This window comes from Tamandua tetradactyla, chromosome 5 (genome assembly GCF_023851605.1).
Source record: "Tamandua tetradactyla isolate mTamTet1 chromosome 5, mTamTet1.pri, whole genome shotgun sequence".
NCBI lineage: Eukaryota > Metazoa > Chordata > Mammalia > Pilosa > Myrmecophagidae > Tamandua > Tamandua tetradactyla.
Genome location: NC_135331.1, coordinates 55660736 through 55685655, shown reverse-complemented (window position 1 = coordinate 55685655; position 24920 = coordinate 55660736). Strand labels below are relative to the sequence as shown.

Genomic DNA, 24920 nt, shown 5'->3' with positions numbered 1-24920 from the left:
ACCTCACATCTGCCATTGGCTACAAGAGTTCATTCCTCATATTGTAGGCAGATAATTTTTTGCTTACACAACAATATTGCCTAAGGCCTCCTCTGCCTGAAAACATTCTTAAATGTTTATTCTTACTGATGAAGATAAAGGCAGTCACCAGAAACAAAAATATGTAAGACAGGGGCAAAAAATACAAACCCTTTCACTCATGAATTGTAAAGAGAACCACCTTTGAATGCATTTATTTTGAGTAGACTTCCCACATTTGTAAGCAAGGCTGGTCCGTTGACATACATACCAGAGCTGACAGTAACTACCTGAGGGGATTATTCAGACAGTAAGTGATGTAGGACAAATTCCAAATTCCAAACCCTGAGCCTGCCTCCCTGGACAACAACCCTTCCCACTTCATTCCTTCTCCATCTCCTCCTCCTCTCTCCAACTGCCCGGAGTAGTATGCTTTGGGAATGCAAATTAATTTCAATAAGAGACTAAGCAAACAGAAGAGGGTAAATCTGCAGCTGAAAAGAATAGGCAGCACAGCACAAACCAAATACAGCTGACTTTTAGATTATCATCGGCAGCCTTGAAACACGAGCCCATTGGTGAAAATAGTCAAGCACTGGTGGAAAGATTTAAGAGAAAGGAAAATAGTCTAATAATCCACCTGGCTGGTCTCCTGGTACCTGGACTGGAAGGTGAGTCTTTGTAGATTGCCTGGCTTGACTTAGAAACCTTTAACCTCTTTTCACTGACTGACACGGGTTTTTACACTTTTCTTTCAGCAACATTTATCTATGATGCTAAGAGCATGTAAAACAAAAGTGGGGCACCCAGAACCCTGTCCCCCTGATCCCCTCCACTTCCACCCCTTCCTCAGGTGATCAAAGATACCTGCAGGGAAGCCTTAGTGTATTAAACATTTTGAAAAAGATTGGTCTGTAGGATCAAGTTTAAACTGCTTAGCCAGCGTTCAAGGCTCTGCAGTCAGGCTCCCATCTGCTCATTTCCCCAGCCTTCTGTCCCAGTCTCTACTTTAGGAGCCCTTCCCTCCAGCAAAACTGATCTGTCCATTGTTCCTGAAACACACAGCCTCTTCCTTCTGTCCTGGTCAGCGCCCCACCCAGAAGGCCCACAGGCTTCCCTGCCTCCTCTCCACTCCTCATTGGTCCTACATACACTGCTTTCTAACTCTGCTCAGAGCCCCCAGCCCTGCCCCCTTCCTCTAGGAAGTTTCCCTAGCCGCCTCTTACTTCCTCACATGCCAGTAGCACTCACTCGCTCTCATCATTTTATTCATTCCTTTATAAATACATTCAAATAAAATGAGAAACTCCTCCGGAACAAGATCCAGTTTTTTCTTAGCTCTGTTTCCTCTCCAAGATTTAGCACATAGCAGAACTTAAGAAATATTTAATAAAACATGTAGGGAATTGGATGAAATCAGGAGGCTAACAGCCTTATGCATTAACAAAATGCATAAGGAGTGCTGAACTTGGGTACATATTTAGAAATGAGATGGCGTGTGTTCAACGTCTTTGGCATGCCTTTTAGTATTACCATGGTTCATTTTTCAAAATAACCCTAGTCAGAAAAGACGATGGATTGTGGAAATTAATGACAAAAAAATGGCTTGTGCATTAACTTAGCTTAGAAAGGTGCCATTCACTTCTTTCTCTAAGCCAACTCAGCAGGTGAACTCACTGCCCTCCCGGCTACATGGCATGACTCCCAGGGGTGTAAACCTCCCTGGCAAAGTGGGCCCTGGCTCCTGGGGCTGAGTGGGGACCTGGCATCATGGGACGAGAAAACCTTCTTGACCAAAAGGGGGAAATGAGAAATAAGATAAAATAAAGTCTCAGTGGCTGAGTGATTTTAAACAGAATCAAGAGGTTATCCTGGAGGTTATTCTTATGCATTATATAGATATTCCCTTTTTCAGTTTATGGTATATTGGAGTGGCTAGAGGGAAGTACCTGAAACTGTTGAACGATGATCCAGTAGTCTTGATTCTTGAAGAAGACTGTAAAACTATATAGCTGTTACAATGTGGCTGTGTGATTGTGAAAACCCTGTGTCTAATGCTCCTATTATCCAGAGTATGGACAGATGAATAAAAATAAATAAATAAATAAGGATAAAAAAATAAATAAGTAATGGGGGAGATTAAGGGTAAAAACTGGGTAGATTGAAATACTGTGGTTCAACGAGAGGGAGGGGTAAAGGGTATGGGATGTATGAGTCCTTTTTTTTTTTATGTCTTTTTCTGGAGTGATGCGACCATGTTTTAAAAATGATCATGGTGATGAATACACAAGTATGTGATGATATTGTGAGCCATTGGACTGTCTGTGCGTGGATATTTCTCAGTAAAAATATTTTAAAAAAAAAGGAAAGGTGCCATTCAGACAGAAGTTGCCAACATTTGCGGGGAGTTTGTGGTGGTTATTTAGTGCTGGCTGTGTTTACAGTTTGCTTACAAGTGTGAGCAGTGCGGACTCTGGACCCAGTCTTTCTGTGTTCTAATCTTGGTTTTGCCGCTTGCTATGTCTGTGAATTGGGGCAAGCTATCTAACTTTTCTATGCTTATTTCCTTCTCTGTATATTGGGGATAGTATAATATCTGCCCCAGGGGCTTGTTCTGATGGTTAAATAAATTAGTATAAATAAAGAATTTAAAACAATGTCATCCTATAAATGCCAGCCATCATTACTGAATGGGAACCCATTCAAAAGAAGCTTGTTAATAGACTAACTATTAATACGCATAGGAAGCAGTTCTGGGGTGCAAGGACACTGGAAATTCACCAAAGAGCCTGGATTTCTGATTCGTAATCTGTTTCTTCTTCCTTCATCCTACCTTCTTCTTCCTCCTTCCTCTTCTCCTTCTTTAGCCCTTGGTCTCACCCTTGTCCTCTTCCACGTCCTCTTCCTTCTCTTCTCTTCTTCCTTTCTTTTCTCCTTTCCCTTTCGTCCCTTCTCTCTCCACACACACATGCACACACACTTCTAATCTGGAGTATCCCTGGATTCTTCTCTCTCTTCTCTATGTCCATCTGCCTCATGTTTCTCTCTTCTCTAATTTCCTACGTGCTTCAAAATAGAAGCCTCAGCTCTTAAGCTGTAGTTATACAGCTTGGCTCCTCACAGCTAGCTAGCTTTATCTCTCTATTTCAGTTTTGAATTTCTTTAATGGGGACTGTGAATGACCCAACTAGGACAGGTGTCCAGACCAGCTGTGTCTCAGGGAGAGGCACGAAGGCTGCCCCCTAGTGGGCAGGTGGGAAATGGTCATGGCTGGGTGGGTGCGATGGGGGAACTAGGAAAACCAAGTAGACCAGGTTTATCAGCACTGAATAGTGAATATATTTAAAAAAAACAATGTTATCTATATCTTGTGGACATAAAGTTAATTTGAAATAATCCAGTTTTAAGGTAAAACGTTTCTTACATATTCGAAAACTGAATAAAAAATAGATTGTGATTGTTTAAAAAGTAGTTAAATTCAATAGCCATCTTTAACTTTGCTGTACATGAACCTAGAATAAAAATTAGTAAAATTTTCTGTGCCTTGCTTTTAGTATTTTTAAAATTAATAGCCAAAATCTCATACCCTTAGAGATGATCTGCAATCACTTAGAAAATATTCTCTGAGAGCCCATTTGGTGCCTTCGCTGCAGATTATTTGATTCTATGAGTAACAAACATTTTTGAACAAAACCACAAGTCAGTGCTTGTTTTACTTTGCCTAAAATACTAGTTGTTCTGGTGGCTTGGAGCTATTTTTTAATCAATTCCTGTGGGTGTGAACCCATTGTTAATAGGACTGTTTCAGGAGGTTACTTCAGTTAAGGTCCAGCTGAATCAGGACGGGGCTGAACCCTTTACTGGGGTCCTTTATAAGCAGAATGAAATTCAAACGAGGAAGAGAAAGCCACAGGGAGCAGCCAGAAGCTGGGGAGTCAATGGAACTGAGAAACCAGGAGGGGTCTCCAGGTGCATTGCCACGTGACAGAGGGACCAAGGGCCAGGGATTGCCGGCAGCCGGCCCCGGGCACACAGTCACAATTTTGGACTTCTCCTGGTTCCAAAATTGTGAGCCAATAAATTCCCATTGTTTAAGCTAACCCATTACATGGAATTAGGCAGCCAGGAAAATAAAATAATTGCTTTCCAGAATTTCAAGTGATTTGTACATTTTTAAAGCCTTAAGACATTTGGTTTCTACAATAATTCTTAAAAATAGGTCAATTAAAGTTGTCATCTCAAAAATATCGTGCATGATTGGAAATTCACCATCAGTATTTATTTTCTCATGTCAAAAGTTGTGATAAAAGTGATATCATTAAAAAATTTCCCTATAATCAAATCTAGTCTTCTCTAATACCTAAATGACTACATGGTGACATTATCAATGTTTTAGAAGCACATGTCACCTTCTGTTTGTACAGGTGAGACCTATATTACTAAAGTATTGGGCAAGAATAAATGACTGATTCAGTGCTGTCCTTCATTAAAGTCTAGCTAGGAATATCATCAATGAAAATCAGAGCAGAAACTGAATTCTTGTGCTCAATAAAAGCAATTTCAGTTTCATTTCTTATTAGGGTCTCCCCGGGGCTTGTAAGTAGGGAAAGGCATGGCTGGAAGAAGACAAAAATGAAGGATAAAGGGAAAATGGAGGAAAGGGAGAAAAGTGGAAAGCAGAGAAGGGACAGAGAAGAGTTAAAAGAACAAGAGATGGAAAAGAAGTGAGGAAATAAGAAAAGCAATCTATGGATATATCAGAAGACAAGGAGTGTTGAAAATTGCTATTGACTATTTTTCATTTGCTATAGGTATGGAACCCAGAGTTGTGACCACTCTACTAAATGATGCCCTGACTAGAGACAATCTGAATTTATAAAAACATCAGAGAGGGAGAGAGAGAGTTTCAAAGAAAGAGGCTTTGCTTGGAGCTACCATAGATATCAGACCTGAAAAAAAAAAAAAAGTACCTTTGAGTTTTAAAAGGCTTTGCTTAAAGAGATGGAGGTGGATCAACTTTCTTGAATTTCATGGGGAAAAGGCCCAGAAGAGCCTGTGAGCTCTCCTAGGTGGACCTGGAGATGCCTTCTAAGCTCAGATCCCTCAAGTAGGATGGAAGTACATTTACCTGACAGACACAAGGCTGATAGAAGGCTGGTAAATCAAAAAGTGACTTGAAGTTGAAAATCACAAAAAAAGCAAAGCATAGTTTAAATATTTCATTTCAATTAAAATATATCACTGTGCATTCATCTGCCAGCCTCTTGATGATGAGCCAAGGCCTCTCTTTGAGCACTCACCACTAATTGGCATCCCACTGCCCTGTGTGCACCACCCCTGCCATGCCAGAGCCCTGATTTCCAGTTTCCATCTCGTTAAAGTGGAGCAAAAACTAATAAGAAAAAATTGCAAAGCACCCTGATTGTGAAATCCTGCTAATGTTTTTTTACTCTTCTTCCAATCCGGCACAACTGTTATTGCCCCCAATGAACTTGACTGTTTTTGTTTTTTAGCAACTTACCTTAAGACTTAAAGTCTTTTCAGAGTGTTTGTAATGGTTGGGATTCTTAGTTGCCAACAACAGATTCACTACGGCTGGTTCATTAAGCAAAGACAGTTATTAAGGAATATTTGGAAGCTTACATAATTTTAGGAAGAATGTGGAAGTAGGCTCAAGCTGAACTTTCAGAAGCTGCACCATGGAGCTGACATCCTGAGGAAACCTCAACCACATCCAACCCTGGAGCCACACCACCAGAACCACCTCTGCCACTTCCCGTTTAGCAAACAGACGCCTCAGACCCATCCCCGCACATTAGCTCCAGGGGCACATGATTGGTGAATTCTAGGTAACCAGCACTGTTGGCAAGTACAACTCAACTGGTTGTAGCAGACAGTCACAGGGGTGTAACCCTGAGTCTTCTCTGTGCTATGGGCATCTGTCAGAATGTCATATAGAGGGAATGGAGAGTTTCAATTTTGGGGAGTAGTGATTAAGAGAAAGTTGGTTAAGAGATGTTCTACCGAAAAATTTATTTATCGGTATTGAGGGATGTGGAGGCTTGGAGCTATACATCTCAGAAAAACATGTTCTTAATCTTGATCCGTTCCTGAGATTGTGAACCCATTGTAAATAAGCTTTTTGATGTGATTATTTCAGCTAAAGGGAGGCCCAGCTAAGTCAGGATGGGTCTTAATCCTATTACTGGGATCCTTCATAAGGGAAATGAAATTCAGACATAGAAAGAAAGCCAAGGAAAGAGGCTGGAAGTCAATGGAACCAGATGAGCCAGGAGAGGCTGTCATGAGCACTGCCATGTGACTGTTAAGCCAAGGACCGAAGATTGCTGGCAGCCATCCCCAGAATGCCACAGTTCTCAAGGGGAAAGCATCACCTTGCTGACACCTAGCTCCAGACTTCTCCTAGCTTCAAAACCGTGAGCCAATAAATTCCCATTGCTTAAGCCAACCCATTTCATGGTATTTGTTTTAGCAACTAGGAAACTAAAACAAGGGTCATGCTGTTTAACATGGTAATATTTTGATTTAGTTTTCTCCTTAGAGTCGATTACTAATTCCTCATAATTTTCCTAATTCTATCAAATCATATTATATCTGACCTACACAATAGTCCTGTGAAAAAGGGAGAAGAGACATCCCTATTTCAGAACATCTAATTAAACTGTGGCTTCTTAGGAGTGCATTTATACTGTTGAAGACTGGCAGAGCCCACGCCAACTCCCAGATCCATGTGTTCCTAGTTTGGTGTCCTTCCTACTTCGCTCCATGGTAGATAATCAGAACTTACCTTTCAAAGGATCAACCTGCAGCATTCATCCATTCACTATTTCATTCACTCACTTATCCAATGACTGTTGACTAAGCACATACCTTATGCCCAGAACTATGCCAGGAACTAGGGATACAGCACTAAAAAAGGAGACAAGAATTTCACATTCTACCCTCTATACTAGAGTGTGGAATGGGGGCGTGGGCAGAAGATATGCCAATCGTTCTCTTAAAAAGATAAATAAGTAAAAAGATTTTTAATGTTTGGAGACAGAATCGGTTCTAAAATATGTGATTCAAAATAATTCCTTCAGCATCTATTTGAGGTCTGAGTGCCATTTGCCCCTACACAAACTGGCTTTGCCAGCTCTCCAGAGGTGGAAAATTTGTAGAGCACTGCCTTATCTCATCCTTACTTAGACAGGAGAAATAAAATAAGTGTTATTGAAACCTCCATATGATAAGCATTTACAAACAAATTAACTCCCTCAATCTATTGTTGCATTTATCAGGCTATGTTGCCAGTATTTGTCTCTATTTCTATGTCTCCTACTAGCATAAGAAAATTAAGTTTAGCTTTCACACAAGATGGTGCAGGAAAGAGCTGCAGAATAACTCAAACCTGTTTTGCAGGCAGGGAAGGAGAGTGCCTCTGACGTAAGCCTAGAATTGGTGCCAAACAGGTAGAAACAAGTTTAAATAAGTAATGGCCAGGGTCATTGAAAAATAAAGGGTAATCAAAAGTGGGAACCTTCTGCCGGAAATTTGAATTAGACTATCCAGATAGGCTGTAACCTCTGGAGTATCCAATGAGTGAGAAACAGGGGAGGGTCTGTGAGCTAGGCATAGCTGTAACCATTTTGGCGTTATATTGTTTGGTGTGCCATCCACCATTTTGTGTTCAGCTGGGTGCCCATTCTTGCAAGATAATGAATGAATTCTTCTTTTCTCCATAATTGGATGAGCGTTTATTTACTTTCAAGTACAGCATTTTTTTTCCCCTAACAACTAGAATGTGAATTTCTTGAGGGGCAAAGATTATGTTTACATTTTCTTTGGGCACCTAATACGTATTGGTGCCATAGTAAGTACTCAATCATTGTTTATGGACTCAATTTTCTTATAATACGGAAAAGCAAATATCATTCCATGTGGGTAAATCGAGGTTCAGAGAGGTTAAAAATCACACATTTAATGAATGGCTGAGCTAGCATTTGACTCGAGGTATTCCTCCAGCCATGTGAGGACTTCACTAGTCCAGACACATGATAACTCATGTGAGGAGGTCCCGAAAAGTCACCTACACCCGCCTATCATGTCACAGCAGGATGCTGGGAGAACCTGATGGTAGCAATTCAGATCTTCAAAGAAGGGATACGTGGCCTACGGTAGCCAGAGTTGACAGCCTTTTATTGCTCAGCATGTATCTCCAAGAACGACAAGAAGACCCACTAAGCCAAAGTGAGCCTCCAGGAAGGGCTAGCTGTTCCTCCTCCACTATAGCGGGCCCTTCTTGGTGAGCATTTCCCTAACCAGAGGGTGGGTTCCAAAGGAGGAAGACCCTTGTCTGCCCACCCCAGCCGCCCCTCCACCCAGCAGAGGGTCCGGTACCTTTTGGAGTTCACCATGTGAAGCACAGATAACAAATCTGGAAAGCATATATCTGTGGCTGGGAGGGGAGGGCTGGTGGGAACAACCCCAGGCCATCCAATTTCAATCTGCGATTTAGAAGGAATCTTAAAAATCACCTAATCTGATGCCCCCTATTTTCTTTTCTTTGCTTATGAGGAAACTAAAACCAGAGCAGACAAATGATGTGCTTCAGTTCTCCGAGGGACAGCCTGCTGAGAACAGACTGGGGAGAGAGGCCAGGTCAGCAGGTAGAAGGTCCAGAGATAAAGACAAGCTGATGGTCACAGTGGGGCTCCTTTCCTTGGATTTGAACAAACTTCCTGATGGAAAAGAGTTCTGCTCCTGAAAAAGAGCAGGGCTCCAAGGATGCTTGCTATGGTCATTTTTCCCCAATCCCAATATGTTGGGGGAGAAAATGGAAGTTGGCATGTGGACTCCGATTCCTCCTTCGCGCGTGCACCTCCCGCCTAACTCCCGAGACACTTGACAACCTCCACTTAACAAGGCCCAGCCGGAGGAGCAGGGGTGGGCTGCCTCAGAGCGCAGGGGATGGCGCTGGCTGCAGTACTCTTCTAAAAGTGGAGATGTAAAAGCACAGGGGCTTCGGACACATGGCCGTGACTCGCTCTGAATGGTGAGCGCTGGGTAGGAATGAAGGAGGGGGATGGCATCTCAGTGACAGACAGAATGTGCCTATGGGAAGGCATCAGAAATCCAAACTCCAAGTGAATCTGCCTCATAGTATCACTCAGTCCTTCTACACGCTCTGCTTCAACAAATGTTCACTGAGTAGTTCCTGTCTGCTGGATACCACGCTATGGGACAGAAGGTAGAGAGGAATGAGAAGCTGTTGCTTACCCTCAAGATATAGACGCACAGCACATGAGTGAGTGGTGTGTGTGTGTGTGTGTGTGTGTGTGTGGTGGGAGCGCTGCAACGGAAGCTTAGTTCCCAACCCAAAACCTCGCTGTGCCGGGCACTCATTGCTCCAGGGCATGCCTGTACATCCTACTCTATGCATCTGCAATTCTCCTCCAGTTTTCTTCTCACCAGCCTAGCACAGGTCAGGATCCATGGGTAGTCCTCAGTCATCAGTCAGTGACAGATGGGAATTGGAGGTTAGCTTGTTCCTGGGTGCCTAATGCTAGCTACACTGTCTCCCAGAGGTCCCCAGAGGCTTGAACCTCGATTGCCCACAATGATAGATCACCTGATAATATATCTTGTCCTCGTTACTTTCCCTTTCCTTTCTCACTTACCCACAACCTTAAATAGCATTTCCTGGAATCACTTTCCCTAAAACTACTTGCACTCAGACCCCCGCTGCTCAGGGAACCTTCCAACCCAGGATAACAGAAAGTTCAGGGAAGGAGGAGACAGGGCTAATGTCAGTATAAAGGATGAGGCAGCAGATACCAGCTGGGAGAATGGGGGCTTGGGTGGGCGGGCGTGTGGGTATCTTAGGCAAATGAGACAGTGCGGGCAAAAGAGAAGACAAAGAGAATCTGCCTGGTCGATGGGAGAACTGAAAGGACTTTGAAATTGCTGGGATATAAAGAGTGAGGGGCATAGGGGGATACGGGGAAGGGAGAGCAGAATGGAGAGAGATGAGTGAGAATCGGCATGGAGAGGCCAGATCATCCTGCCCTCTGATGCCTCCCAAAAGAGACTTGTTTTTCTCCAGAAGGCTGAAAACACAGATTCAATGCTTAGTGTCAAATGGGGCATAAGAACAATAGGATCAGCAAAGTAATCCCTTAAATCCAATTGACTTGATTTAAGATCACAATGTATGAGAATAAATGTTAACGCTGGTCTTTTAAACAATGCTTACACCAGGAGACTGTGCTGAGATTTTCGAAAGCTGAGTCAAAAATGAACGTTTTCCCAGGAATATTATATTCCCATTACAATTCATCATCCTCCTTCCTTTTACCAGAGAAGTCTCAGAATTAGCCCCCAAACAGCCTCTTAAAGGTGTAATGTTTTGCTACTGCTACCCACCTGGAAGTACCCGAGAGCAATATGGAACAGAAAAAAGAAATTCTATTTTTAAAATGCCAGCAAAAAAAACAGACTGTTGCCTGTGAAACTGTATGATAGAAGCTATTCACATCCAATATCTGAAAGAGCTACCGTTAGTATGAATAATTCAAAAACAGCTCCAGACAAATGATCCTGGGATTATATGGAAAGAGAAAAAACCTCCGGAGTCTGCCGCTCCTTTTATTAAAGCTCAGTTGTCATTGAACACTGTTTTCTCTGGGGTTATTTCTACTATAAATGAGCATCCAATAAGGCAGAATCTGCCCACAGCAGCTCCTGGGTGAGAGCTGAAAGAGAAGTCATTTTGATCTTCTATTCATTTGTACCTTGTAAATTATTAATGTGGATTGGGTAAAAATTTTAAATAAGCAAATTAGTCTTCATTTGTTTATTTTAATTACTTACTGGCTCACAAGCTTCCTTATAAAACATACAGAGGGATGAATCTTCCCCTAAGTATTTGTTGGCTGCACAGATCTGACACAATTAAGAACTGTTAAAGGGGCCGTCCATAAATAAAATAAAACAAAGCTTCAGTGGGCCACATTATATGGCAGACATTGTGGCCCATTCTGACCTTATTAATTATGGTATTGCTTCCAGAATGAGTCAGAGCCAGCTAAAAGAGAGTGCTGTGTGTTTAAATTTCCCTGGAAACTGACATTTTCTATAGCCTTTGCCGTTATCCATCTTAAATGAAAGCACTTGTAAGAGAAGTCTCCCTTTTACAATCACATTTGGCTCTCAGTGTATTAATAAAGCCATCAAATGGAGGTGATTTTGCAATGTCAAAAAGAGTGACTTTGATAACAACGGAATCCTAGAGGAAAATTTTCACTGCCATTGGAAAAGACCCGTATCCATAATAAGGAAACAGGACTTCTCAGTTCCAAGGTATTTAAGTTAATGGCTCATTTTGAACTAGTAAGATGTTAGTATGTGGGAGCTATCAGATAAAATGAGCCTGGATATTTAACATATGTCTTACAGATTCTCTCCAAGATACCCCAAATGAAGTCGCTACTTTATGCATAGAACAAATAAATGAGAGCTAACAACAGGAAGCAATATCAGGGAAATCTGTTTATTGCTCAATCAATGAACAAGTATTTTTTTTTTATTTAATACATCATCTTTAAAAATATACAGTATGATAACACAATTGCTTGGGGTAATTAAGGCAAAGGGAAAGAAATGGTGAGAATACAAAAGAGACCTAGGAAGGAGACTAATAAGATCTTGTACAAGGCCTCAAATTTGGCTCTGAGCTTCCTTGCAGCCAAAGCAAAGAGGAAAATGATTACAAAAGTCCAGAATCCATAGGAAACAAAACAGTAAGTGAAGAACAAAGTAAATATAACAATAATGCCAATTAATCTATTTAACATTCCTAAAGCCAGATGCTGTTCAATTTTAGTTCAACAAGTAAACATACCAAAACATATAGAATGGTGAAAATGAACGGTTCTCGGGTAGTAGCTTGCATCTGAATCACCTTGAAGAGGTTGGCAGAGGATAGATTGTTGGGTCCTGCTCACAGAAATTCTTACTCAGTAGGTCTGGGGTACAGTGCAAGAATTTGCATTTCAAACAAGTTCCCATATGCTACTGGTCTGAAAACCACGCTCTGAGAACGTCTGGTAAAAATGGAATTCTTAGTAGAAAGACTAGTTGTTCTAGTTTGCTAGCTGCCAGAATGCAATATAGCAGAAATGAAATGGCTTATAAAAAGGGGAATTTAATAAGTTGCAAGTTTACAGTTCTAAGACCAAGAAAAATGTCCCAATTACAACTAAGTCTATAGAAATGTCCAATCAAAGGCATCCAGGGAAAGATACCTTGGTTCAAGAAGGCCGATGAAGTTCAGGGTTTCTCTCTCAAGTGAGAAGGCACATGGCAAACACAGTCAAGGCTTCTCTCTCAGCTGGAAGCATACATGGCAAGCACAGCGTCATCTGCTAGCTTTCTTTCCTGGCTTCCTGTTTCATGAAGCTCCCTGGGAGGCGTTTTCGTTCTTCATCTCCAAAGATTGCTGGCTGGTGTGCTCTCTGCTTCTTGGTGCTATGGCATTCTCTCCTCTCTCAGATTGTCTCACTTTCTCCAAAATGTTTCCTCTTTTTTAGGATTCAAATAAACTAATCAAGACCCACCCAAATGAGTGGAGACAGGTCTCCACCTAATCCAGTTTAACAACTGCTCTTAATTGAGTCAGATCTCCAGGTAGATGATCTAATTATAGTCTCAAATTTATAGCACTGAATAGGGATTAGAAGAAATGGCCACTTTACAAAATGGGATTAGGATTAAAACATGGTTTTTCTAGGGTACATAATCCTTTCAAACTAGCACACTAGTAAACAAGTTTACAATTCTCTCACTATAGTTAGCATATTTTAAAACTTTATGCCATGCCATTTTAACAGATTTCAGAGAGCTTTGGATATAAAAACTCTGCAGACATGTTCCATATAGAATGCATGCATTTATTACCTCTAAATAAATCAAGGCAATTGAGAAATAAAATTCAGTCACCTTAATTATTCAGTAGTATTAATTATTATGTTATCTCCCTCTCTTTAGCCACATTCTCTCCCTGCCCAGCCTAACTTCCACAAAAATAAAGGGTGCTGAAAGTTTCATCAGTATTTATCGAAGGTCACAAAGTCAGTTTGCAGAATATTTCAGAATCTAGGCCCAGCTCAGTTCCGTAATGGATATAAAGTTCTGAATAAGAGGACAGATACCTCAGCTACCTCAGAGGAATTGGTACGTGTTTTTCAGAGGTCTTATATTTTCTTTCTTAATGTGAGTAGAATAATCTGTTATTCCCTCTAGCGATACCATCACCAAGAGAAGGACCCAAGACCAAAGGCATGATTGAAAAGTAAAATGATCAGCTCCAATCACATCCTTTACAACCTGCTGAAAATGATAGTCTTTATGCCTTAATGAATATTTTAAACTCAGTCCGAATTCCAGGAGCAAATAAATAAATCATGCCCTTTCTACTAAACAAGTGCTTCTGTCTGTTCTCCCATCCTTAAATTAAAGGCACTCAAATGGAACCTCATTCTGATATGAAAGCTTGATGCCAGTAAAAATTAGCATATATTGTACATTGGCATTTTAAAGTGAAGTTGCACAAACTTGAAAGAAGGAATAGAATTTTTCTAAGGCCAACTCCTGGCATTGAACGTGAAGTGTTACTTAATTCAAAGATATAGAAAGATCCTGTGTGCAAAACAGGGATACTGCTTTGTTCATTTATTTTAATAACTTATCATGTTTTCAATTATTTATGATATCTCAAGGTATATCTTTGATAGTAATGAAATCTTAGGAGGCTGAGCCCACCTGATAGCACTTGATTTGAATGCTGCCTGTGAAATGTGATGGAATCACAAAAGTTCTTAGCAAGAATTATATGGATTATGAATTAATGAAGTCAGAATTAACATATTTCCTTTATGTCTCAGGCTTTTACCTATACATCTGAAGATATATTTTAAACCATCACAATCCTTTCCAATTTTAACATCATACTCTTGTGGCATGTTTCAGCTGAGAGCTTATTTTGTCCTGACAGACCAGGAATAGAAGGTTTGGAGAAGTTGAAAGACTTTTCAAGGTTAAAAGGCAGAATTTAATGTCAAAGGTAAGCTTGAAACATGAGCATCCCTTGATTCTTGCTCCTCATTGTCCAGGGTGCAATGGAACGTCCCTGTCCTACTTCTTTTATATGACTCAATATCTAAAGGAAATTTTAATGGGAAGGCCCAGAAAATAGTGCCTGTAGGTGTGAAAGAGGTGACTGCTCCCCACATAGTATTTGTTAGGCCTGGAGGACAGGACCCCTACCCCCCAGGATGTAACCTATCCCAGGCAAATATCTCAGAATGCCTCTCTTACCCCAACCCGTGCTAGCTTAGTGTCTCCTTCACCCTCCATCAGCTGCCCTCTTGCAATAACCTCCCATTACTCAGCCTCCACCCTGCGGCAGATGTATTCTTGTATAAACTCCCCTTACTCACTATCAGTCCTCCGGCATTTACAACCCTGCATGCCTGAGGCAGTGCTTACATCTTAAACTTCACCAATGGAAAGCTACCAACTCCTAACTTAGCCCCCTATTTCTGAAATAGAGAACTGCCTAACCCTTGCCCTCCCAACTCCTTAACCCTAAACCTTAAAAACCCTATCCCCTGCCACCTCTCTCTCTTTCTCCCTCTCTCTTTCTCTCTCTCTCAGTGCTGCCCAGGCAGTTCCAATAAAGCCTTTGCCTGAATTCCTTTGTCCCTCCTCGCTCCTGGTGAGTTTGCTGAGTTTGTCTTTCAATATTCTATTTTATTGCATTGAAACTACTCTCTCCTTTTCTTCCCCACTCTGATTCTGAGTAGTACCAAACCTGCCAACCTCACCTCCACCCAAGCCAGTGGTGTCAATTTGCCACACCTTCAAGTTCAAGCTAATGTCAAAGGCTAATCGTGTGAGTGTGCAGCAAAGACGTTTCTGCAACTATTATCCAACTCCAAGGTGTAAAGGAGGCCCTTCCAATCACAGTTGTATCCATTTCCCACAGGTTCTCTCCCCTCCATCCTACCTCAACATACCTATCAAAAATCCTACCTGCCCTTTAGCTTTCTCCCAAATATCTCCATACTGTAGCCTTCCTTGACGCAGGTAGTCAACTGAGAAAACATTTGACTCTACCAATCGGTAAATGGGACATAAATTCCCCCCATAGCCCTCCACGCCTTTGCTTCAGTCTGACCCTCTCCTCTCCATTTTCTTCAGCACACTCTTTTTCTCTTCTTCATGTTCTGCTTATATTGGTAGGGAATCACCATAGCAACAATCTCAAATAAATCAATTCAGCTACTATTTTCTGGATGTTACAACCTTGTTCAGAGGTCAGATTTCAAAGAAAGCAAAAGACTGAAGCTCCTGACAGATGAAGGAGGCAGAATTTTCTGCTAACCTGAATAACACCAATGAAAGGAAACAGAAGGTGATCTCATCACATCAAGTTCAGAGTGAGACAGCCAGGGAAAAAAAAGCAAGGAAAAAAGGAAAAGAAGAATATGATCACTCAGATTGTCTTCTGAGGAAACTTTTAACCATCTGTGATCAATGAGGGAAGATAATGTAGAAACAATTTTAGCAAATTAAAAGAGTATGGACATTTTCCTTGCTTGCAATGAGGATTTAAGGATAAAGAAATTTCTTTTCATGATAAAAGGCACTGATTTATTTCCTCCTGTACATACTGAGATTGTCTTTTCTGCCCAAAGAAGGTATCGAAATCTTGTAATGTCCTTCCTATGAATTTTTTTCCTTCCCTATGATTTTAAATACAATAGGGATTGTGTGTGTCTATAGATAGAACCTAGCAGGAAGACTGAGAAGTAGACCAGAGGTCGTGAGATCTGGAAACTTCTTGTGGCTCAATCCTTTACCCAGCAATGCAACTAGGAATTAGTTGCTTAAATCTCCAATACTCAGTATTTTTCATTGGTGAAACAAGGCTCATAATATATGTCTCCTACAATGCAGGGTTATTATGAGCATCAGTGAGATAATGTGCATGAAGGGATCTGTCCACCACAGCGTTGTTCCACATATGGTCAGTATCAGTGATCTTCACGCTTCCTAAATCACGTTGAAGGTGTCCTAGATATTCTGTTTCCTGCACACACAAAACCTTAGAGTCTAGCACGCACATAATTGAAAAATCTTCAAACACAGCATCAAGAGGCTTAGTTTCTAGACATGGATCTGCAAGTGACTAAATATGCCAACTTGCATGGGTCATTTCACCTATCAGAGTATCAATTTCCTCCCTGATTTCCATTAAACCTCCTGGCTCCAATATTCCTGCAGCACATAGTGAGAATTAACTGGTTGGAATTTTGAAGTAAATACTTTTTCCTACTTATTTTGGAGATAATTGCTTACATGTGGAGAGTCACAACCTGCTCTCCTTCCTCCAACTTGTTAAGACCATTTAGGCATCTATTGTTTTAGCTCTTCCCTTACAGCACCCCCACTCTGCCCATCCCCACTCCACCTTTTCCTGCTACCCTGCAATGAACAATGACAAAAGCTCTAAATTTAAAGCCACCAGAAAGTACAGAGTCCATGGAGCGTTTGGGGTAAGGAAAGAATATATATATTATGAGGCATCACACAGCAAGTGTACTGAATAAAGATAAGTTGAATAATACAGATATTAGAGAAAGGTCAGCATAGATGAGAAAAGAGATCCTTCTGGGGTAGGGGAGTAAGAAGCCATCAGGAGATTCAGGCTACTCAAGAACAGAAAGAAGCCAAAGAATTTCTGTAGACCGGTACTTGGATCTCCTTAAATGGGAGAAATGGAAGATTTTATTTGGACCCTGAATTTTTAAATGTGACCCTGCTCCGGCCCACATGAGTCACAGCTTTATCAGCATTGCATACAGAGTTGCTGTGAATGACTTCTTCACATCTCACCCTTGACTATGTGGCAATGAAGTTCTGACTTCAGGGTTTTGTTCCAAAAACCTAAGTTCTCTTTTCTTGGAGCAAATGTATGAGTAAGACTATATAAGTTTGATAGTTAATAAGTTCCATAACATAGCCAAAACAGTTTGTCTAAAAGTGATTGAATCTTGGGTTTCCATAGAAAACATTTTGAGTATGGTGATAAATTTTCAGCAATTTAAACTACAAGAATGTACTATGTATCAATTATAAGAATATATGCCAAAGGCACATATTATATATATGAATTATATAACCCGCTTAGGCCCTATCTCTAACTTAAAAAATCAGCTGTAATGGTCAAATTATTAAGGCCATAAAAAGATTCAATGGGATGTGAGGAAGCCAGTATTACAGACCTGTGGTCATCATTTGACAATACATTCCAAAAAAGAAAAGACCTTCCTCCTCTCTCCTCATCCCCCTCCCCCACACACACATAGCACAGGGCCTTTAGGTGACAACCTCCTGCTCTAGCACTTACCATCATCAACACTTAAACAATACTACCTTCTCACTGATAGCCCTAGGGTCTTGGTTACCTGCAATGAAGTACACAGATCCCGTATTCTCTTAGGAAACTGATGAGCTATTTTCACCTCTGGGCCATGCTTAGGAACTCTCAAGAATAAATTGAACCTTGATCAATTCAGGAGATAGCCATAGGTTTGTCACTGTGACTGCAAACTTATTAACAAAATTGAACCAGATATTTATCCTCCACTTCAAGGAACTGATTTAGCCAGCTGTTCAAATGGAGGAAACAGAAAAAGAGTAAGGATGTGGTTAGAGTCTACAGAGGCAGGGCTTGTGATGTCTCTTGGCAAAATGCAAGGTACATAATTACTCAATGCCTCCAGTTATAAACAAACTGAAAGACAGATAGACTAATGGAGAGCACTAATCCTTTACATTTATTTCCTTTAGCAACAACAAAGAGGTACAACTGGAGCTGATCAAATTGCAGGTACAATGTTTAAAAGACAATGGGACATATTCTAATATGTCATCATAAACAATTTGTCCAATGAAAGTTGATAAATGATAAATTCATGACTAAACATAATTAAAGCCCAAGTGAATGGAATGGGATGTTTTTAATAATATTAGCAGGACCTATCACAGTGCCTTGTATATAGTATATGCTTAGCTGATCTGAAAGAAAAATATGGCTTTGGTTAGTCATTTAGTTACAAAAATTGGGTAGCTAACTTGTAAAGAGAATTTATCCAATTTTAATGAACTGCAGATATTATACATTCTTTTAACGATATTTGAACAAAATTTCTGCTACTCTTGGCTAAACAGAAATTTCCCAAAGCAACTATAAGCCCTATTGCAAATGATCTAAGCCACTTCATTGCCTTATTTGTAGACATAATTAAAGATGGAAAATTATTCTTGATTGTCAGAATTCTGAAGAGTGATCTCATTAATCCAATAAATAGTCCCAGCTTTATTCCTTAAAACCTTTCAATGGCTCCCACAAATCTTAGTATACTAAGGTCAAAATCTTTGGTGTGGCCTACCAGGTACTGGACGACCCATCCTGGCCCACCTCTCCAATCTCACTGCCTGCTCTACCTCCTCATTCAGTGTTCCACAGCCTCCTTGTGCGTCCAGCCTGACATTGCTCATGCTTGTCCCTCTGCCTGAGATCTTCTGTCTTACCTTTTGCCTGGTTAACTCCTACTCCCTTTTTTTTTTTAAATCCTGCCTCAAATGTAATTTCCTCAAGGAGGACTTCCTACAACACCCAGATGGGAAATTGTCTCTGTTGGAAGGCAGCCCTTCTGGGCCTCCTGTGTTCCTACAGGTCTTGCTGAATATGTCAAGATTGCAAGGTCCTCACCCCTCTTTCACCTGGGCCATGTCTTAGGATTATTTATGAAATCGGCCACCTTGAGAGGTGGGGTAATGTCTCCCTCCAGACATAGAGCACCCTTCCTTACTGATAGCTCTAAAGGGTGCTGGGCCTTTGACCTTGGACTTCTCAGCTATAATACAAACTTACTACATGCATAGCATCCCATCTGGGCCCACCACGACACCTCCTGAGACGTGAGGACAATTTAACTGTAGTGCTGCTCATGCTATAGAATGTGCTGTGAATAATAAACTGCCTCGTTCTCATCAGTTAGAGCTTTGTCTGCTTTTGACACCTACGGAGTGAGGCAGGTATACTCCTCACCATCTTCTATGAGTTTGGGGTTCTTTCATGACATCCCCCATTATTCTTTCCCATGGCACCAGGTATTTCTTCTTCACCTATAATAGAATGATTATTTGATTAATGTCTGCATTTTTAAGTAGACTCTGAGATGCAGTCAGCAACTCTGTTTTATCATTTTATCTTCAAACTCTAGTACAGTATTTGGTATTTTGTGGACACAATATTTATTCACAGATTAAATGGATAGATTTCTATGATGATGATGGAAGGAAAATTTATTGAGTGTTTGCTATGGGATAAAATCTGTATTGTATTTCATACACATTATTTCATCACATCAAAATTATGAGGTTTCCTCATTTTGCAGATGAGGAAACTGAGGCACAGGGAAGTGGAACAGCAGTTAATATAAGGCAGAGTCAAGAGTCAGACTCAAGCAATTTTGTTCTAGAGGCTGCCCTCCGTACCTCTATATAGTCCTACCTACATGTAGAACTCTTTCTTTCACATTCCATACTTGCTCCAAGGTGTCTCTACCAGAAATGGTCTAATGATTTGGACCATTTTATTTTAGCCAAAATTAAATTAAATTTTGGACCATTTTATTTTAGCCAAAATTAAAAGAAGTCTATCAAATCTTACTGGAAGATACTAGGAGCGTGAGCCACATGGTTCTAGTACTTGACTCACATGGGGATCAAACCCAGAGCATGCCCCACAGATGGCTGCACATAGCCTCTCCATTGGACTCCATTCACAACTGTTCATCTCTAGGCCTTCCTTTCCTACTTCTGGGATGACTGGAGCAGCTATAGTCACACAGAAGAATCACTAGACCTTTCCATTGCAATTTTTAAAATGTAGATCCTTCCACTCTCCAAAAAAAAATGACTTTAGGGGACTTGGTCAGGAAACCTGGGTTTGGAGCCTGACCCTGTTTATCACTAAATGTAGAAACTTAAGCAACTTCTTAAAGCTGTGGTATCTTCATTGCTAAAATGGGCATCATATCACATCCTACCTTGAATCTTCCCCACACCCTGTGACAAAACTAGAAACACATTGAACGTAGGGCCTGGAAGACAGTGCAAATTCTCAAGAAACATTTTTTGAAGGCCTGCATCTTTGAAAGTTGCTTCCAAAGTGTGGGTGAGTGGAAAGAGGATCCTTCTGTTGAGCAGCACTCCCTCCCCCTCCTCTGTAAGGGTGTCCTGCCCATTGCTACTGGCTTCCTTTGCAAGCCTGGAGGACATTTCTCTTGTTGGTCTTCACAGCAGTAGCCCCAACATTTGGCAACCTGTGATCACCCAGCTGCTGAACAAGGACCAGCACAGCTCAACAGGACTTTGGCAACAAGATTTCAGCCTGGAAGAGGGCAGTGAGCCAGAGCTTGTGAAAGGGAACTGTTTGGCAGCTTGAAGGTAAGGACATGTGTAAATAATGCTGGGAGAAAAGAAAACAAAAGTAAAAAACCTGTCTGCCACAGAGGAGTGAGAAATTGGGGACCATCCAAGTTACACAGTCTCCCAAAAAAGGGCTAACAATATGTCATCACACAAAATATATTTTCCAAGTAAAGCTATTTTCAAATATAGTTCTAAAACAAGGAAATAGACGTTGAAATAGCCAATTCATTTTTTTGAAAAATTTTGTTACTTCAGGCCCAAAGTGTTGACAGAACTAACTTTAGGATCCACTTTTTCCACAATATATCAATGCATATATAAATGAAATGAAAATCTAATGTCCTTACTAAGCAGAACTCAAGGGAAATGTGTTCCTGATTTCACATCCTTTCCTCACTCAGGAAAATCCATTTATAAAGATATGGATGCATAGAATTACTTCAAGGTTCATTTGGCTTCTTAAGGAAATAATGGCAGATGCTTCAAGGCATCGGAGAAAAGATAAAATCATTCGATTCCAGGCTGAGTGACAAATAGCTCTTAGGTCTTGCCTATAGGATTTTATTGCTGGAAGCAAATAACTGCTTTTCACATCAAAGTCAATCACTACTTTTTGGAGAAATCCTCAAATTATTTATTAAAGAACACTACAAATAAATTATGAATATAAAAGTAAGTTTTATATTTAGTAATAATCCTAATACAAAAGAGAGTAATCTGACCCAAGGCACTGAGACATACCTGCCAGGTGAGCTCAGATTCCAAGTATGATGGAATACATCTTAATACTCAATTAAATAGCACACACATATAACCACTACAGGCAGCTAGTGGCAATGACTCATTTCTCTTCACTCAAGCATTTGGTCAGGTTTAAGCACACAGAATGTATTTGGAACAAAAGTTTTTTATGAAAGAAATATAGGAAAAACACAGAATTTTGATCCAGACAGAAGCTTGAATTTCTATTGCATTAAACCATAAGCCCTTGGGTAAATCATGTAATTTTTATAAATTTCAGGGGTTTTCACCTATAAAAAGAAGTGGACAGGTGGGACACGGTGGCTCAGCAGGCAGAGCTCTTGTCTGCCATGCTGGAGAACGCAGGTTCGATTCCCGGTGTCTGCCCACGCAAAAAAAAAGAAGGAGAAGAATATTGATTGACTCCAAAGAGTTATTGTGAGGATGAAGTTAATAGAGGTCAAGTGCACAGAGGATTTCGGGGAATGTGCACAAGGCCCTTTTCTCCTGCACTTTTACCGACATTGTTTCAATGGACGCATTCCCATCAACTTCTGCCTGCCAGGGAGTGGCGGGAGGAGCCTGGGACCCAAATCTTTGTGAAAGGCCTGGGTCTTCACTGCCCATGTTAGCTCTGGGACATGGACAAGCCACTGGACATCTCGGGCTTGTGATTACGTATAAACTACAAATAATAACTATTTACTTCCTAGAACTGTGGTGAATATATTAAATGAAACAATGTTTGCGAAATTTATTTCTAAAGTTCTGAAAATATTGTGATTTTTATTAAATATAAGACAGAAGGGAGATACAAAGAAATGTGAAGGGTTATATCGCCATGGTAAAGAATCATAAGTCTGTTTGTTTTGTTTTTACATTTTTCTTTTAAAAATCATGTAAGGTTAACCAAAACCTTGTTTTTTTAGAGAAAGATTCATTATACTTTTTAGAGTGAAAATGTTCTGGATGAAAAACTAGATTTCTTAAAGCAGTTACATGTTATTGATACTAAAATCATGTCATTTGAAAAACAGGCACTAATAAACTCATGACTTAATCTAAAGAGATCAGGTAATAATAATGGAACTTAAATAAAAAGGTCAATAAGTCAAAAATAGAGGGCAGCTAAAATTATAGAATCATTTAAGAAATTATGCCCTTTATTTTTGAAATTAAGATGCCAACACAGAGATACCACTCCAAAAATTTTTTTTTAAAGACATAGTTGTTCTAGGATGAATCCATTAAAAATCTGAAAATTCAAGGTAAAAGTTTAAAGGACAGCTCTGAAGGCATTTTCCCTGGACTGATATGTGAAGTAAAAAGGTCAGATCACTGTGAAATATTCTTTGTAACCTTCACTCATAGAAAGTATAAAGGTCACATCAATAACACTCTGTATTATTTTTCAACAATAAGTAAACTCGAATCACGTGAAGGATTTTATAAAGCTTAGTGTATTTCTGAATACCTGTGGTTACTGACATAACCTGAAATATTCTTAGTATTTGTGCTGTAAATTCTTAGCATGCTTGTGACCCCATGACTTGCTTGCAGGTAACAGCTTCTGAAATTAACTTACAGTATTGCCCTGTCTTTCTGGATTAAATGAGTGTTCTGCCTCAGATGAAACATTCACATTTTTGCCTATAAAGTCACACCAAAATGCTCTCTGAGGGGAGCACACTCAAAGCTCCATCGAGAAACTACTGAGATTTAGTCACAGCAGCTAGCAACACCATCTTCATTCACACAGCCCAATTTTCCCTGTCTGGGGCTGAATATCGAAGAAAATTTACTGCAACTTTCAGTGCCTAGAAGGAATGGTTGGGTCAAAACTGGGGTCGGGCTGAGGTCAGATGCAGGAAAACATGAGTGACACAGAAAAATCTTATCCAGAAAGGAAAGCAGTTATAAGTAGGTCAGAGACATATATCAAATAACATCTCTGCAAGAAATGTCAAATCCAAAGGGTAAGAACAAAAATCTAGGAGAAAATATGAGTTAAAAGACAGCTGTGGGGTGTACGGATAGTTCAGTGGTTAGAATGCCTACTTTTCGTGCGGGAGACCTGGGTTCCATTCCTGGACCATGACGATTCCCCCCCCCCCCGCCCCAAATAAGATGGCTGTGGTCAGCAAGCTGGCAAAGCAAGCTGGCAAAGGCACAAAAACAAGTAATGGTCCAACTGGCTTCAGATAACTTCTAAGAAGACCATCTAGAAGATGGCCTCCTTTTGCTGGCCAGAGTTCTTGTTGCCATGAGACAAGTCACCTGTCTCAGAAGTGTAATTTTCTAAGGCTGGCCTTTGGCATAATGTGCCTAAACATCTTCCCAACTGGGCTTGCCCCAGTGACTAAACTCCCTAATTCTTATGTTCCTGGGCTGATACAGTGTTGCCCCCTATTAACATGGAAATGCATTTCTTGGTGGATAACAAATAATTCATTGTCAACCCTGAATTCCTGAGTTTATATTGCCTTATGAGAACTGTTTCCCAGTTGCTTATAGGAGACCTAATTTTGGATGACAGTCTTCTGCAGGCAGGTCTGGATGCTAACAAGACATTACTGAGGCTCCCAAGACCACTGAAAGGAGGATGAGTTGTTATATAAGCACCATTAACTTTATACTTTTATTAAAGCATGGCTCCTGTCACTCTTGGGATTGTGCCATGACTCTCTACACAGGCAGAACAGTTCTAAATGCCTAATTTTAAAAATGCTGAGTGAATTTGTGCAAATGAATAGATTCTTAGTATTCTTAGTGTCAGACAGATTCTAAGGTGGCCAGCCCCCCATGAGCCCCACCTCCTTAGTATTCGCACCTTTGTGTACATGGGAAGGGCCTATGACTTCCTACTAACTTACAGTGTGTGGAAATGGTTATAGGATGTCTCTCCTATAATTATGTTATGGCGTATGAGATTCCATCATGCTATCAGATTTCCCATAGAGACTGTCCTTGAAGGATCGATGAAGTAAACAGCCACATTGAGAACTCCCATGTGGCGATGAACTTTGGGCAGCCTCTAGAAGCTGCAGAGGCTCCTGGGAACTTTAGATAGCCTTTTGGAGCTGGAATAACCTCGAGAACAGTGGACAGATTCTACTGACTGCCAAAAGCAGTCTCCTGCTTACAACCGGTAGGAAGATGGCGCCCCCAGTCCTACTAGGGCAAGGAAATAAATTCTGCCAACAACCTGAATGAGCCTAGAAGCAAATTCTTCCTGAGCCAAACCTTCAGAAGAGAGCACAGCCTGGCCAAAACTTTGATTGCAGCCTTGTGAGACCCCAAACTGAGGACTCATTGAAGCCATGCCTTAAACCCTTGTCCCCTGAAAACTGTAGGATAGTATGTACTACTTTAAGCCACAGAGAATGTGATAATTTACCACATAGCAATAGATAACTAATACACTCTCTTAACAGAACCAGCGACTACCACTCCATTTCACTCTTTTATTTCTTTTTTAACATTAGGGGGCTATTGGTAACTGACCCCCATTCTAGCAAACTGTAAAATTTTTCTTCCACTTCCGCTATCATCTTCTGGACAGACTTTGAGCCCCTCAAAGGCCACATGTCTCT

General features: G+C 40.6%; 1 long non-coding RNA gene across 3 annotated transcripts; it reads left to right on the top strand.

The window, feature by feature from the left end:
* Positions 1–373: 373 nt before the first annotated feature.
* Positions 374–22070, top strand: LOC143682446 (uncharacterized). 3 transcript variants are annotated; one of them, XR_013175138.1, is made up of 6 exons: positions 374–689; positions 13066–13251; positions 14047–14140; positions 17935–17974; positions 20458–20601; positions 21608–22070. It is a non-coding gene; the product is annotated as an uncharacterized LOC143682446 (long non-coding RNA). The 3 variants fall into 3 exon arrangements; XR_013175137.1 differs by having other exon boundaries at positions 20455–20601; XR_013175136.1 differs by lacking the exon at positions 17935–17974 and having other exon boundaries at positions 20455–20601.
* The last annotated feature ends 2850 nt before the right edge of the window (positions 22071–24920 follow it).